General features: G+C 43.6%; 1 long non-coding RNA gene across 2 annotated transcripts in view; it reads left to right on the forward strand.

The window, feature by feature from the left end:
- Positions 1–500: 500 nt before the first annotated feature.
- Positions 501–17,475, forward strand: part of LOC138489600 (uncharacterized) — a 174,147-nt gene continuing 157,172 nt past the window's right edge. The window contains exons 1-2 of one of the 2 annotated variants that reach the window (XR_011274827.1): positions 510–607; positions 3,363–3,539. This is a non-coding gene — a long non-coding RNA (uncharacterized lncRNA). Of the gene's footprint in view, positions 608–3,362; positions 3,540–17,475 lie in introns of both variants that reach the window. The other variant, XR_011274828.1, reaches the window with a different exon arrangement.

A 17,475-nucleotide genomic window follows, 5' to 3' on the forward strand; every position in this document is an offset into this window, starting at 1 on the left:
CAGTGCTAGCGCTTTTGCGGCAAGCCTGTCTAAACTGGTCTCGCCGGCTGCAATATTTAATACTTCAGCTTCCAGGCACTCAAGGGTAGATAGGAGTCCATTAGGGCCTAACACGCTGCCGCCATAATTGAATGAAAGTGGATTATTTTGGAAATGTGTGTCTTGTTACAAGTGTCGTGCTTCAAAGCCTTTGTATGGAGACTGCCTGAAATGACTATCAGACATTTGTGTGGAAAGAAGTCTTGCAGAGGGGTGGGGGATTTTTAATCCCCAGCTCATTCACTTCTTGCACAACTGTAATTGCAACTGTTCACCCAGGGAACCTTATTGAACTGTTTTGAATAGACCTATTAGACTAACTTACCTTTTTCTCACATGGAATGCTGCATCTCGGCTGCTCTCTTCGTTTCCATTGAAACTAAGCACACAAGGCAACAGGGAAACTACATTTCCCAACACCCCCATGGCGCATTAAATGAAACGTCATGCGCCTCAGTGCCGACGCTTCTGCAGCAAGCCAGTCTACACCAGTCCACGCGGTCCTCGGAGTCTCCGGCGTGACACTGTGCCCCAATTGTCATCAATCCTAATGTGACTTTCAAATAAGGTATGGGCTATTTAAAAGTGTTACAACTAGTGATGGAGGCAGAACAGCTTCACCGTTTAAACACGGGACAGCGCTATTTAGACACCAGGAGAGGGATACTTGATCCGTCGCCCGCTAATATCACCGCTGTGAATAACGCCGATCTACCACAGCCACACACAACCCCTGATGTAGGCAATAACCTGCCTTCACGACATCATACAAGTGGAAAGAAATTAGAATTTGGGGCATTCGTAAATGCCTCTTTGGACCTAGAACCAGATAAACAGAGAAATCCACCACCAGAAGATCCTCCTTCTGTTAAATTAATAAATCCTCTTAAGGCAAAAATTGGCCTTTTGAATACCAGATCTCTGAACAACCATGCCCAATGCATCCACTATTATATTATACTGGATGAGCTGGACATTTTATGTTTAACTGAAACCTGGCTGCAGGAACACATTGGTCCCACCATCGACCTTGCGTTTCCCCAGGGATATAATATCCACTATAAAAATAGAGAAACAGGAAAGGGCTGTGGAGTGGCTATAATAGCCAAGCAGGCTATTAACCTATTCCCCTCACCCATCCAATGCCAAGAATGTGAAACTCATTTGCTTAAAATGACTCCAACTTAAAATAGTTGTATCAACATCATTGTACTCTACAGACCACCATCACTGACCTCAGAGTTCAAAGATGAATTAACACAAGTGCTGAACAATCTAAAAGGACCCAATACAGGGACTATGCTCCTGGGCAACCTAAACAGATGGAGAGGCAATATTAAAGACAAGGAAGCCCTGCCTCTTGAGAAAAATCTAAAATCCATCGACAGCGTGATTAACAACGAACCCACATTGAACAAGGGAAACCAACTTGATTGGATGGTCTCTAACAACATGGAAACGACTATTCATGGAACAACTCCATGCATATGGTCTGACCACTACAAAATCAAACTGACATTGACAACTAGAGAGAAAGTTAGGAAAGGGAATAACATACCAAACAAAGTCTTTGGAAGGAATTTTAAAAAGATCACACTCCACATCCTAGTGCAGGGTATTGAAAATATCATGAACACCACTGTAGATGAGGACTCTTGCGATAAAACTGTGACAGTATATAACAACCAATTTCAAAAGCTTATAGTCTGCCAAGCTCCCATCAAGTAGAAACAGGTTAGATCTAACCCAAATCATCAGCAATGGTTTAATGCGGAAACCTGTAAACTGAAAAAAGAAAAGAGGAAACTAGAAAGAAAATGGCAAAAAAAAACCCTGATAACAACAAAGGGAAATGGAAAGAACTGGATAGCCTATATAGAAGAAAACTGACAGAAGCAAAGAAAAATTATTATAAAAAACAGATCACTGCAGCTTCCAGCTCGACAGGCAAACTGTTCCAGATCCTGGTAGAAAACCCCCCGACATTATCTCCTCCTTTTCATCCTTCACAGGAATACTGTGTGAAGGTTCAAACCGCCTTTTACAACACAATTCAAAAGGCTTGCAAAACCATAAACTCCTGTAATGTGAATACTCAATCACTCCAAAACCCGGACAACTTAGAACATACTCCTCCTAACAGGAATACATTCAAGTTCTCCCCCAACTCTTTAGATGACATGAGGGCCTTTCCTTCCACCATTAGACGAACGGACCTGCTCTGAGAATATTCTACGTCCCAAGCTTATTCTGGACAACGCTGATCTATTTATCATCATCATCATCAAACAACTTTATTCGACCTAAAAGGCCATCAAAGTACATCCTAGCAAAATACATTTCTAACACAGTATTAAAGTTATTACAGAAAAGCAAAACAATAGAATAAACAGCACCCTCCGAAAGTCACCCTGGTGAAATTTGTATCCTGGATTTAAAGCCGCCAACCTGAATCGCCTCAGGCCCAAGGGGACAAGGTTCGCCCCAGAAAGAGGACTGTTGCTATTGGAACTGCCATGGAGTGGCGCAAAGGTAAAATTCAGGGAAAGGCTAACTGTGATTCCACTTATTCCGGACCGCCCAAGGAGATTGCATTTTCCCAGAGCAGCCCTTGCCATGTACTCATCCGTGAAGGCCAGTTTAACAGTGTCATTTTTAATAGACAGTTGCGTTGACAGTCTGGCACACTCCAACAATGATCCCTTGGTCACAAAAGCACAGTCTCCTACAGACCGTAGCCAATGTAGGCTTTTATTCAAGAGGGCATCTCTAGGTTCTCTACAGCCAGACGGTAGTTTTGGAACCCCAAGAAGGAACACCGTATAGCTTCTGCATCCTTCTTGTGCATGATGCCTGTGCTGCAACCTCCCTAGACAAGGGATTGAGGCATTATCCGCCCTCCCCACTGGGCAAGACTTTCCTGGTGCCCTCAGCAGAAGATTCCGCAAACGTGAAGACTCATCCCCCAAGTTTGGACTCATACTGGGCTTTCTCAGTGGGGTTGGTGATAGTTGTTTTGCCTCTTCTGGTTGGCTATTCGTGGTTGATCATGATCAAGGGGGTGCTTTGTCCAGCCCTCCCCGCACCCTCCTGCCCCACATCACCTCCTTGATCATTACCACCAAATGTTTTTTAATGTCCGCCAATCGGGGAGCAGGTGTTGGCAGGAGCAGCTTGTCAGGTTGATGGGTACTATGGGAGATGAGCCTGTAGGGCAAAGATTACTTGGGATGGGGGGTTTGGGCACCCAAAGTGGGCTGAGGAGTAGGAAGGAGTTGGCCCCCAAGAAAGCTTCTGATGAGAACTCACTCTTTGTACTACAGGGGGGCTGGACTGCTTTCCCTCACCCGGTCCATTCCAGCCCGGCACCATTGGATCATCGACCAGGGGGATGAAAGAAGACGGGAGATGGACTTCAGCAACGGCCGGTTTCATCCATGGGTCTGCGGTTGCGGTTGAGCATGTGGTATCAAAACCAGCGCTGGAGTACGAGGCAAAAGGTGGGTGTGGAGGAACAGGTGCTAGTGGTAAGGCCGTGGGAGCACAACCCGCGGTTAGTTTTGCTATGCCCATGGCAATCCTCTCACATCCATTGCTCAGGATATCAAGGAGATTGGCGGTAGCCATACGATCAAGACCCACACCAGGAGTTACCAGGTTGATGGTGGGTGCCTGATCATCTGAGAGGAAGCTGGCTATGGCAGGAGCTCAAAATGTGTGCGAAACAGGGCCTTAGATGATCCTGGGAGAAGTTGAGCGGGGCCCTCCTTGGGAGCTGTGGATATTACGAGTCTCAGATGCTGGCTCCCCAGTGACCCCCCCTTGGATCGCAAGCAATAACTGCAGGCAATTGAGTGCATGCTCCATCCCCATTGGAGCACCCTAAGCAGGCTCCACCTCCCTGGCTTTTCTCCATCCTGCGTTTGTGATGCCCCCTCGCCCCCTTTCGTTGGCCCACTGTGGGTTTCCGATTTGCCATTGTGTCCAGTGGGCCCTGCAGGTTCGAGAGGAGAGCAGATTGATTGAGGAAGAGGGGTGGGGGTGAAGGAAGGTCCTCTCTGTTCGTGGCTTAGCCATTTTCCACTACAACATCCTGGGGAAGGCTAACACTCTCACACAATGTGGTCAATGTCAATGTACTCAATGTGGCACAGAAACAGCACTTCCCAAAGTTAGTTGAGCTCACCTCACAACAGTCCCTCTGTGAGCAGTTTTCCTCCACCAACAGGAGTGAACACCCAAGCAGGAGCAAACACTCATGCCCTTACACCCCCGCGGCCTTCCACCCATGCAGGTACAGCCCGCCATATTTGTCCTTGAAGGGAGCGGGGCTTAACGGCAGCAATGCAGGCAGTGAAAGAGGACTCCAGGCGCCAAGCGGGAGCAAACACCCGCGCCCTTACAGCCCCATAGGCTTCTATTTGTTCCTTTTCTCCGTAGAATGGTTAATGCTTTGTTAAGAGACAGTAAGGGCCCTAGTGCAATTAAAACAGTTACTGTCACGCCCTTAGTCAAAATACCTGGCTTGGACCAGCATGAACTCTCTAACTTCCGCCTGATTACAAATTGCAACTTTTTACTAAAAATCTTGGATAATGTCGCTACTAGCCAACTTCAAGCGTGTGTTGATAGGAATAGTCTTCTACCCACTCAACAATCGGGATTTAGAGGAGCCCATAGCACAGAAACAGCCCTGCTTGACCGTCAGACCAAAATGCTTGGTATCCTGTATAAGGGAAAGGCAGGAATCCTGATATTGTTGGACCTGTCAGCAGCATTCGATTTGCTTGACCATCAAAAACTCCACAAAGCCCTAGAAAAATCAGGAGATTTCTTTCAAGAAGCTATAGACTGCGTAACATATTTTCTTTAAGAATGGAGCTCTAAGATCCACTGGAGTGACCAGATTTCATGCCCTGCCTCATAAACTGTGGCGTACCCCAGGCGGCCTGGCTATCGCCCCTCTTGTGTAATCTCTACCTACGGTGTCAATGCACCCTACTAACCAATTTAGGGGTTTTCTTCACCAACTTTGCCGCTGACACACAACTGGTAATTGAACTGAGTGGGTGTCATACTATGGACAACAACAAGCTTGCTTGCATCTACAATTCCATTGAGGTCTGGATTAAGAAGAATTCAATGGAAGCAAGACAGGGCTTATGATCTTTGGATCTCCCCAGGCTAGGGCCAAACTAGACGGCGACTATACCACATTTAAGATCAAAGACACAAATGTCATGGTCTCTGACAAGGTCAAGACATTGGGCGTCTATCTGTAAGCATCTCTAGGAGCCGATGCTCATGCAGCATACTTGAATAATAATGGTCAATACCACCAGAAGTTACTCAGACGTATTAGACCAGTTCTGAGCACAAAAAACAGTACCACCATCACTAGAACCACAATCTTATCTAGATTGGACTATGGAAATGCACTGTTGATTGGGGCTAATAAGAAATGCATTGAACAATGCCAGGTTATACAGAATAATGTGGTCAGGACGATCACTGGATAAACAAGAGGGGAACACATCACAGAGAATAGAAAGTCCCTCCACTGGTTAGCCCTGGAAGACCGCATCACCTTTAAATCAATGACCATTGTCCATTATTGTATATTTGGATGTGCCCCAGTTTACCTAAAAGAACAAGTAACCACATACGAACCAGGTCCAAAGCCCAAGGATTGGGGAAAGTCACTCAAGCCAAAAAAGCCAACAGACTTGGTTGGGCTTTTTCCAGAAAGCAGCTACGAAATGGAATGAGCTACCGAACACCCTAAAATTAGAACCCAACTATTTAACTTTTAGGAAGAAACTGAAAACACTCCTGTTTAAATAAATGACCCACCCGTATGATAAAGAACAGGTAAAGTAATTTATTCAGGTCCTGCAATCTTGCTCTGCTGTCCCGTTATTACCCATTTCGTCCTTGTCTATCTGTAATGCACCCCAATGCCTGCTGGCTCTGGTGCTATATAAATAAGAAAATAAATAAATAAATAAATAAAATCTGTGTCAGTGTGATGCTCTCCTCTACCGCTGCCCAAAAACAACTTGGATGTTAACACCTCCCTTTTACTTCTGAGCACTCACATATTAACCATTTTTGCTACATCTACATCAACGGTGGGACGTGTTAACAAACCCCATTCTATTTTGAATAAAAGGGGAAAGGAAGAGAGTGAAAAAAAGAAAACAAGAAACCACAATACATATTTCCCAAATATCCACTTTTCTCTAGTTCCTCCGTGCTGTGCGTGGAATAAAAATAGTCTGTCCTCCTGAATAAGACAAATTATGTTAACAATGTAACAGTCAGTTGGAGTATACTTCCTTTTCCTCTCCCCCTTGTCTTCTCCTGGGAGGTGTTGCCTTTGCCCCAGCAGACTTGGGGTTGTGTAAGTGACCGTGAAATGTCCCACGAAGTGGGACTTGTTCAATTTTCTTGTAAAGCTCTTAATAAAAATCTTTGCCCCTGTATACAGGGGTGGCTGCTGAAGAAGGGACTCTTTTCCCTTTGGTGTTGGGGCTTCTTTAGGCCAGTGAGGTGTAGCCTGTCTTGATATTAACTTTAAGGAATTGCTAAGTTATTTATGATACCCCTGAAATTTCCCCCCACCCCCGAACTTCTGCAGAGCTGTGAGGATCCAAGATTGTACAATCAGGAGTGAACAGTGCGTGCTATCTCCTACCGGAAACAATCTTGTGCAGAGTTAGGTAGTGATCAGCGACAAGCTGGTTACACAGAGCAAACAAAGCAAGTGCCAAGCAGTGCTGCCAGCTCTTGCAAAGCATTTCACACATCTTAGCAAGGCGATCTTTAAGCAAACCGTTAAGATGCTCTACTTCCCTGTTGGCCTGACAATGGTACGTGGAACATAATTTGTATTTTATGCCCAATAGAGAAGTTATCTCTCTGAAGAGGGAGTAGATGGAAATGTGGTTCATTGTCAGACCTCATCAACTCACAAACACCCCACTGAGGGAAAGCCTCATGCATTAGAAATGTAGCTCCTGATTTGGGATCAGCATGAGCAAAGGGTCTTACCTCAAGCCAACGGGAGAATGGACACACTACAACAATCAAATAGCAAAAGCTTTTACACTGAGTAATCATATAAACAAAGTCAATATGTAGATGTGAGAATCACCATGAGGGGTTTGGCAGGGTTGCTTTTATTGTTTTGAGTTTGTGTTTGGCGATGCAACTCTGGAAGGTCACAAAGTGTTTGATAAACAAATTCCTGTAATTTTGAAACAAACCATTGTTTCTGGAGGTCTGCTGCAATATACTATTTGGATGTGTGCACTGGAGAATGCAGTTAATCCAGAGCAAGCAAAATCACCTCCTGGAGATTCATGGGCTTCCCTGTACATTTGTGATTAATCTTTGGGTGATAGGATGCACCCTCTCTGTGTCCATTGGTACTGTTCTTGCTGCAGTGAACATCCCTTTAGCTCTTTTATTTAGGCCACATGCAGAACATTATGAGGGTCTGTCAGAAGTACTTGTTGCCGTGAAATGTTTGTGAACTTGGGAACTTGTTCAGTGATGTTTGGGAAATATGTTGATGTGTCCTCTGCATCATTACCCCAGGAAATTAAGCACTGTGCCTTTGGTGTGCGCTGTTCATTTTACAACTGCTAATGCTGAGGGAACGGGCAGTATCTCTATTAATCTGGAAAGTAAATCAGCATTTTTCACTGGCATGCCATCACTTTTACTGAATGCTCTCCTCTTCTATCTCAACAACCAAGGGTGCACTGTGGATTTAACATATGCTGAATCTGAATAGATGATAACACGACATCCTTTTGACAATTCTATTGCTGGTATTAATACCACTAGTTCTGCTGCTTGAGCAGAATAGTGTAGTGTTAGTCTTAATTTTGGCATGACGTCTAACTCCCTCTTCACATAGTGCACTATGGCTGCTCCTGTGTGCCGATAACCAGTGTTCTGATCTATCATTAATGACCCATCAACAGAAAGTATCTCTTCTCCCTCTAAGGGATCTTCTTTAACTGTAGTGAGATAATCTAATGTGTCCTAGAAGGTATTACAGTTGTGTACATAGTCCCCTTCCTGCAGTGGCTCTGGGAGGAATGTAGATGGATTAACAATGTGTCATCTCACTTTGTTAATGGAGTGATTGGACAGTATTACCTCATACTCCAAAGCTTGTTGGTTGTAAAGGTAGACTTGGATTTTTTCAAGATGACACAAACTGCGTGCACCACATAGTGCATCACTGGACAGCCCGTAGTGATCATGGATGATATCTGTATTTAAAACACAGCTGCTGAGAGTGTCTGTTCATATGGAATGTGTCCCTGCATGATTGGGCCTAGATGTCCACTATAATAAGCCAATGGCCCTTGTCCTTGTGAGGTCTTCTGGGTGAGGACAGCTCTCATCACCTGACCTTTAGAATGGGAGACAAGAAAAAAACATTTTTGCATAATCTGGAGTTGCTAAAATGTGTATGTTGCTAAAGAAGTGCAATATTTAATTCTTGGAATTAATCGATAATTTATTTTGTCCAATTTATGGGTCCCTTTCTTTTCTGTGCTTCCTTCAATCCATGCAGGAGGGGCTTGGTGTGGGTGGAATAATCAAAAATCCAAGACCTATAGTAATTTCACAGTCCCAGAAATTGTTGCAGCTCTTTGACTGCCTGCAGTTGTGGTGTATTGTGTATTGCAGAAGCCCCTTTCGGAGTAACACTCCTCCCATCCAATGATATTATCTGTCCTAGATACACAACTTCTTTTTGGCACTATTGTAGTTCATCCTTATCAACCTTGCATCCTTTGTCACCCCATAGTGTCAGGAGTGTTATTAAATCCTCTCTGCACTGATCTTTGGTGGTGCTGCACAATAAGCGATCATCAACATATTGAATCAACATATTGAATCACTGTGCTAAGAACTAAGCATCTGTAAGTTATCTAAATTAAATGCATTTGTTGCACTTTGTTGAAAACACTTGCAGATTCGCAGTACCCTTGTAGTAAACAAGTGTGTTTGAACCTGGTCCTGCGATAGGTAATTGCAGTGAGATACTGTGAGTCTGGGTGTAATGGAATCGAGAAAAGTGCATTCTTTATATCCATTACTGAGAAATATGTTGCTCCTGTGGGAAGGCTACACAAAACGGTGGCTGGATTCGGCACCACTGGAAACTCACAGAGGTCCTGAACCATCCTCTAAGACCCTCGATTCATTTGATATTCATGATATCCTGTTGCAACAAAGCCAACATTGTTTCATACATTTCCTCACCCACTTTTCTGTGACACAAGATACTGTTTTACTCAGGACAAACTTGCCCCTTGTTTCAGCTTGATGTGGACCACCCGTAGTCCCTTCAGTGGGCCCATATTATGGGGCTGCTAGTCCATATTTCTTGGGCACCTTGTCTAAATCTTCTTGTAAGTGTGATGATAATGTCTTTATAAGTACTGTCTTAGGAACCTCTCTGTGTTCCTCAACCAACTGACATGGTAAGCATATTTGAAACATCATTTCTCTCGTGTCATTGTCATCTTTAAAGAACTGTTCATCCGTCAAGTCTGTCAATCGATGTGTTCGGGTCAACATATAAGACTGTGCGCCATTCAGTACCTTCATCATCTCTGCTCTGCAAAACAACCATGTCTTTCTTTGTGAGTGCTGCTTCTAAATTGATGATGATAGTTGTGCCTGGTGCTCCTTCCTTGTACACTGCTAGTCTGAATAATAATTCAGTGGATAATTGAAACGTTTGGTCCTTGATCCTGGGCACCCATAAAGGAATAACTCCGGATAGAGTGGCGTACCTTGCAAAGTGCTGTTTGTACAGAATACTTGAATCAGTGCTGCAACCTGTGTGTAATAGATGCCTGGAGTAGAACAAACAATGCCCTTTTCTAAAAACGAAATGGTCATAATGCTCATTTGCTCATAATGGGCCTCATTATGAGTCTGGCGGTAGCCATGCCGGAGTAATTTATTTTCTGACGCCCGGCAATGGGGACTTACCGGAGCATTACAGCCCCGACGGTCCATGTTATTGCCCATTGCCGGGCGCCGGAAAATATTACTCCCCATTCCCATTGAGTCCTACAGGACTCAATGGGAATGGGGAGGACGGATGCACCGGCACCATTCATGAATGGTGTCGGTGCATAAGTCAAGGACTGCGGGCCGGTGCTGTTCCGCCCGCAGGTGAGACAGGGCAGGCAGAAAGGCACCCCACCCCACAGACCTCGTAGTTTGCTGGTCTGGTAGCGACAGTGCCGGTAGTTTACCGGCACTGTTGTTACCTGACCGGCAACCTTGTATTGACTCCCAATCTCTTCGACTAATATTTTGATTGGTGCTTCTCATGAGTACAGTGAGGCCACTATAATTGCTTGTGTACCTATGGTAAGAGGTAAATCTTCAGTGATAGGAACTGTTACAAAAGTACAGAAAGCCCAGCGTGTCCATTACTTTGTCTGACAGGACAAACATTCCCTCCATAATACAGGACTTGGGAGCTCCCGTTTTACCCCAAAAACGAAATGTCTTTGTTGCCTAACTTCACTGCAACCTCTGGGTCGTCTCCTGAGTCTGCAGTTACCAAAAGCACTGGGCATGTCAGAGCTCTCTGTTGACTGTCCTATTTGGAGGCCATGGATGCCCCGGGTAATAATAAAGGGATTCCACTGAACACTGTCACTCCTGTGTAGTGTGGTAATACATTCTAGCGGTTATAGCTCATACACACCTAAACACAGCATGCATGATATAAATGATTTTGAAATGTATAACATGGCTAAAGAAAAGGGTTTTATGCTTGAATCACTATGTTTATAATTCACACTGGGATTGACATTCATTTAATGTTTCAAATATTCAGTGTAACAGTAAAGTATATGTAACCATGAAGTATAAATACTCATTCACACCGAATGAGGAATTATATGGGACAATGAAATAGCTGTCACATCTATCACAGTATTGGACTTCAAGGGAAGTAAAGGAATGAGCTGCTTCATGGAATGGAGAGGAGGCCACAGAATAAGAGGGCTAGATGGAGATGGAGGGGAAGAAAAGAAAGGAAGAGAAAAGGTGAGAGAGTAAGAAGTGAAAGAGGTGAGGGCCCTAGTAGCAGAATCAGTGGTGTAGATAGATTAGGTGTAGACTAAACTCCTGGACGAGCACCCAGTTGAATCAGAAGCACACCACAAATAACGGGATGACAAAGACTTGTGAAAGCTGGGGTTCAACACCAACACAAATATGTAAACACTGTGCCTCCTTAAGATGACCCAAGACACCAGGGGCCTCATCACAAGTTGGGCAGTATCCCGGTGGTATAATCTTTGGGATACCACCCGGGCTAATAGTGTTACTGCCAAACCCACCTGCGTTATTAGCGCTGGATCACGGGTTTGGTGGTAAAGGTAATTCCCCATTGGGTCCAGTGGACCCAATGGGGAATTTGCAGCGCAATTAGCGTACACTAACAGCACAGTGCTAATTGCACCCGAAAATTTGAATTTTCCTGGCGCATTTATCCCCAGCTCGGAGCTGGGGGTAAATGCAGCCAAACCCGTGATTTGGCAGACCCTTAAATACAGCGGTGATAGCAATACTGCCGCATTTAAGGGTTTCCACCAAACACATGATGAGTCTGTAGGGATGGTGCTGTCAGATCTTATAAAAGCCTGAGAGGACCTTGTAGAAATCTAGACAAGTTCCAGAAAGGCCCAACAATGTGCCAAGAAAGACGCATGCGGCTCTTAAAAGTCTGGAGCTTGTAAGTGACTTATTCTCTGTCGAGAAAGCAGACTTTCTCAGTGGAGAAAGGGACACATTGAGGAATGTGGTATTAGCCAAATCTATTGGGAATGTACATAATACAGAATCCCACCAGGTGGACTCAGTCAACCCAAATCTCCTTTTTTTCAGTGATATGCAGTAAACATATTTAATCAACACTTTACTTTGAATTGTCTGTTGATCCCTTTACTGGGACACTGCACCTGTCAAGGTCTCAGGCATCGGCATGGCTTACACAACTTTATTGAACATGGTTGACTTTGCATTGATATGTTATGGCTTTGACATTTCAGGATGATTTCAGCCCTGTGATGCATGAAGCACATGACAAACAGTGTATCTGGTTTCTTTCACCCACACTACTTTCCACTCCACCAATAAACCCCACATGCCTCTGTACGGTAGCAATTACGTGCTATCCCCATGGAAGAATCTGTTTGACATTCAACCGCTCTGAGGTGGACAGAGTTACCACTTACCCTTTTCATTAGTAGCAGCGTGTGTGCTATCCCAGAGCAATGTTCACAGGTGAGTGCAGCAGTGATGATGTCCTCTCATTCGGTGCATTCGCTCAATGTATGTGAGTCAAATCCAGAAAAGTTTGTGTGGCTCCTTAGCATCCAAAAATGTATCTATCGGTAGGGGCATTTGGTGGTGCTTGATCTCTGACTTGGTCAACACTCCTAGAGTCCTGGGTCTGTGCGCAGAACTGCTCAAAGGTGGCTTTCTACAACTTCTTCGGTTCATCATGGTTACCTTTTGCACCATGGTACAGCAACTTGAGATGCAGCCTCATTTCTGACCAGTATCAGCATTTCTGATTAGCAGAAGTTATGAGAAGTTAACTAGAAGGTTGGGTCCAGAGCTGGCAACATGTATCGACACAGGAGGTGGGGAGCAAGCAGGAACAGGGGGCGAGGGGCGAAGAGATCCAATCAGGGTTTTGGGGAGCAGTGCTCTGGGGAAAGCGAAAAGTTTTACCCTTGCCGTATTCCCCTCGTAAGGTCATTAGTCCTTCCCGGTGGGATGCTATTGTCTGAAGCTGACTCCAACATAACTGACCAAAAAACACCTAGCATTCTATCAACCTGCATTACAAACAATGCCAACCAATCAGAGTGTCATCTTTTTCGCTGACTATCACATTATTTAATGTTCAGGAAGTGGTATGTTTATTTGACATGAGAAAGGAAACCACCAGTTAGATTTGTCAATGTATAGCGTTCTTTACGGGCCTGTTTTCGAGTGACCAATCAACAGGTTTGATATATTCTAATTGGTGTGATTTTCTGCTTTAAAAGATGTAGTCCAGAAAGTACAATGTTGATAAATGGTTAAACCATGTTATCAAGTAGTAGACACAGACATAATGGATACAAGTTTTGAAAACCTGTATTCAAAGTTATGGTTGGGTTGTTCGAATTCCTAACTACCCCTCATACAAAAATTGGAGTAGTCTCGGTCATTCAATAATAATGAATAAATCCAAGTCAGTCTGATCAAAATGAAAAGGCCTATTCTAAGAAAACCTAACCTTGCCCTCCTTCTCAAGCTAATAAAATGTGTCAAGGGAATATAAAAAGGAAAATAAAGTGTCAAAAAGAAATAGCAGAATGGCTTCAGCACAAAATCCCTTCCCCATGTTCAACTCCATGGGGTCTAGAGAGTATCTTGACAAACAAAGAATAGGTGGATCTCACAGTTCTATCAGTCTTGCCCACTTTAGCATACTGGTACAGTTCAACAGTTCAATCTTCGGCTTTCAATCTCTGATGGTTCAATCAATTCCTTGGGCTACACACTCCTTGTCATCAATACTCAGTTCATTTTCTCTTAATGTCTGACATTTCTGTATAGGCCTGCCTCTGCCGGGCTCAAGCCCGCCTGGTTTCACTTTATCACACAATTACATACAGTTCTGCACAGGCTTCTCTCTGCCGGGCTCAAGCCTGTCTTGCTCTTTGTGGGGGTTCTCTTCCCCACGTTTTATCTTAGATCTCTTTCACTGTTGAATACTTTCAAAACTGCAAGGAATTTACTTAGACTACTGCATGACCACTTCAACCTCTCATTCCATATTCCTTCAATTCACAATCTTCTCTTGTAGCACCAATGCCTCTTGGTAATTGTAGTTCTTATACTCTTTCACTTGCCTTCTTGGCCTTTTTTAAAGTTCTTTACGCGTTACTTAATGCCCTTTTGGTTGGGTTGCTCGAATTCCTAACTAGTCCTAACTCTAAAATGGGAGTAGTCTCAACCATTAAATAATAACAAATACGTCCAAGTCAGTCTGGTCAAAATAAAAAGGCCTATACTAAGAAAACCTAACCATGCCCTCCTCAAGATAAATAAATGTGTTAAGGAAATATAAAAAGGAAAATAGTGTGTAAAAAAGAAATGTCAGAATGACTTCAGCACCAACTCCCTTCCAAAGGTCCAACCCCACGAGGTCTAGAGAGTCTCTTGATAAACAAAGAATAGGTGGATGGCACAGTTCTATCAGTCTTGCACACTTTGGCTTACTGGTACAATTCAACAGTTCAATCTTAGTCTTTCAATCATTGATGGTTCAATCATTTCCTTAGACTTCACACTCATTTCAATCAATACTCAGTTTATATGCTCTTCATTTCTGCCAGTTTTGTACAGGCTTCCCTCTGCCGGGCTCGAGCCTTTCTGGTTTTATTTTATTGCACAATTTCTTACAATTCTGCACAGGCTTCCTCTGCCAAGCTCAAGCTTTTCTTGCTGATTGTGGGGGTTCCCTTCCCCACGTTTTATCTTAGACCTCTTTTACTGTCAAAGACTTTCGAAACTGCAAGTAATTTACATAGACCTCTGCATGACCACTTCAACCTCTCTTTCCATATTCCTTCAATTCACAATCTTCTCTAGCAGCACCAATGCCTCTTGGTAATTGTAGTTCTTATACTCTTTCACTTGACTTCCAGGCCTTTTACAAAGTTCTTTGCATTTAACTTTTTGCCCTCTTGTCATGTTTTACTTTCGCCATCTTGGCGTGTTTCACATTCCATATGTTTTGTTTTCCTCTTATTTAACTTTCTTTACTTTGATCTCCACTTATAAAATCTTTCAAAAGTTCATAACATTTCACAGAGACTTTCGAATGTGTGAGTTCCTCTCACAGGACCACTCTGCTACTCTGTATCTGCTTCTTTTAACATTTGCTGTCTTCATTTGTATTTTATCGGCACACACGCAACCTTCAACTTTCAAATCACAGTCACTTCCCCATTAACATCAACCAGACTTTTGGTTTGTTCGATAACTCACTGGTTGTGTTAAAGGAATGTCTTTCCTCTTTCGTCCGCAGTACAATGCTATTACCAATGCCTCCTCTGCTCCTCCCCTACCCTGCCATTCACCAGAAAGTGTTGCAGTCCATTTCCTGACACCTTGAAGGTTTCTTTCCTCCGCTCGCTTTGCCTTTTGAACACTCACGGCTTCCCGAAAGCTTGGAAATCTTGCCTGGCTTTCTCTCAATTCTCTCTGTTGGTGATCAGCCTGTTGGCCTTTCAACTCCCATAGCCTGGTTCACTTCAGCATCGGACGATCTGTTCCATCTCATACCCAGCCTCGCTCAAAGAATGTCGTAGTGCGCCACCTTTTATTTTCATATAGAGCATATGTGTGCATTATTAAAGCTGCGTGTTTGACTCTTCCGGGCCTCATTACAGGGACAGGGACAATGCAAGTCAGGGGAGGTAATCCTTCTGTCCTAATTCCTCTTCTTCCTTGGTGCAATACTTTTGTCAAGACAAGGTGGGGAGGAATTATAGGTATATATGTAGTTTCCCATAGAATAAATAGGGATAAGGATAAACTGGGTTGTGGAAAAAGGGGGATACCATGTCTCACTATCGGGTGCTTATCCCCCACTCCCTCAGGACCTCCTACCCAGGAGATCCTCCCTGGCTTGTCCACTCCCAGGGTTGGGATCCAAAAGTGATGGCCTTTCCCTGGTCACCTGAGCAAGGTATCCTGGGCCCTAGGATGTGTAACACCCTCTGGTATTTCACTTAATGAACAGCTGCATGGAATAAATGTGTGTGCAGCCAGGCTGCTAGCAATTAATTCCTTCTAGTTATTTGTTTTCACACATTAATTTTCAATCCAAATGCCCTATGGTCAGTGTGAGAGCTGTTGGTCTCACCCTAGTTCTATATTCTGACAGTGCTGTGATCTGAGACCTCTCGTGCAACATACTTTGTCCTTCACATTCACTGTGTATTCATTAGTTTTTCATCTGGGACAGCACCAGCTGTCCGACAAGCAACTTCATACCCTTGAGAAAATACAATTAATTGGACTCTTTTTGGCATCCCTTTCCACCCTAACCTTCTCTCTAGGAGCTTTTTGCCCAACAGTAAATATAAAATTCAATTAAATGAAAGACCACATCCTTTAGCTAAACCATGATACTCTGCAACTTTCAACACTAGACAGCTCCGATATGGCACCCCTCTTGCTCCCTGCAGCAACTTACAATTCTACTTAATGCAGTTCAACCTACATAATAAAACCAAGCCGCTCCGACCTGCCCTTTACCTAAAAATATAACTGTGCTAATCCAATTCCCTCTAAAAAAAATACCCCCCTGCACATGTGTTTTTCTGCAGAGCCCCCGGCCTGACAACTCCCTAATGTGTGGCACAATAATATACATATTCTGTTTACTTTGTGATGTCACAAAACTATGAGACCACTGCATCACTTCCTATTTTTTGTATTTTTTGTAGCCTGTACTTGTGCCCCCCCTTTGGGACGTTAGATGTGCATATTTACATCTATGTGCAGTGCTGATAGCATCCAGCAACACCTACAAAACCATCACAAACACCCATAAACTTGTGTCTTGGGAAATACAAAATGGAAAAAAAAGAACCGAAGCAGCATCGGTCTACCACAGGTAGCAATTCATGCAGAAATGAAGTTCAGAGAAAATCTGTGTTGTTGAAGACACCTTGTCCAGATATCAGTAGCTCTGAGGAAGCAGAACCAAAAAGGAGGTAGAACTGCTACTGCCAAGGTTCAACACCAATTTTTGTCAATAAATGAAGCAAAACAAGTAATTTACATTGGGGGACCTAGTATGCTAGTACTAATGGATTGAATCCCTAAGTTCATAAACCATGAAATTGTCCAGAAGGGAAAAAGAAACTCACACACATCAAAGACTGTGGATATACATAGTTTGTATTGAGACAAAAACATCAAAACACAATTGTGACAAAAACATCAAAAGGCAATTGTGAAAGAATATAAATAGCAGAATTCAATATTCTGAACACAGACAAATGGTGAAAACAAAATTTCAAATCATCTTCAGTACATGATTAGTTTGCAATATGTGGCATGACCCAAAAGGGAAAGGTACATAATTTACTTGAAATGCAAAACTTAACCCATCAATGAAACATGTGGAGATCATAAGCGCTGGTAACTTGGCGCTCTGGTGGACATGTAACCATCTAGGTCCTAAATTAGCTTAAATGCGGAAAGTATCTAATCTCTCAGGTACCAAAGCATCTAGTCTTACTGGTGCCAACGTGGCAGGGGGAACGTGGCCAGGATTAGGTGTTGAATTCTAGCCAGCAA

Source organism: Ambystoma mexicanum, chromosome 9 (assembly GCF_040938575.1).
Source record: "Ambystoma mexicanum isolate Mex_15411 chromosome 9, UKY_AmexF1_1, whole genome shotgun sequence".
In the NCBI taxonomy this organism is placed as follows: Eukaryota; Metazoa; Chordata; class Amphibia; order Caudata; family Ambystomatidae; genus Ambystoma; species Ambystoma mexicanum.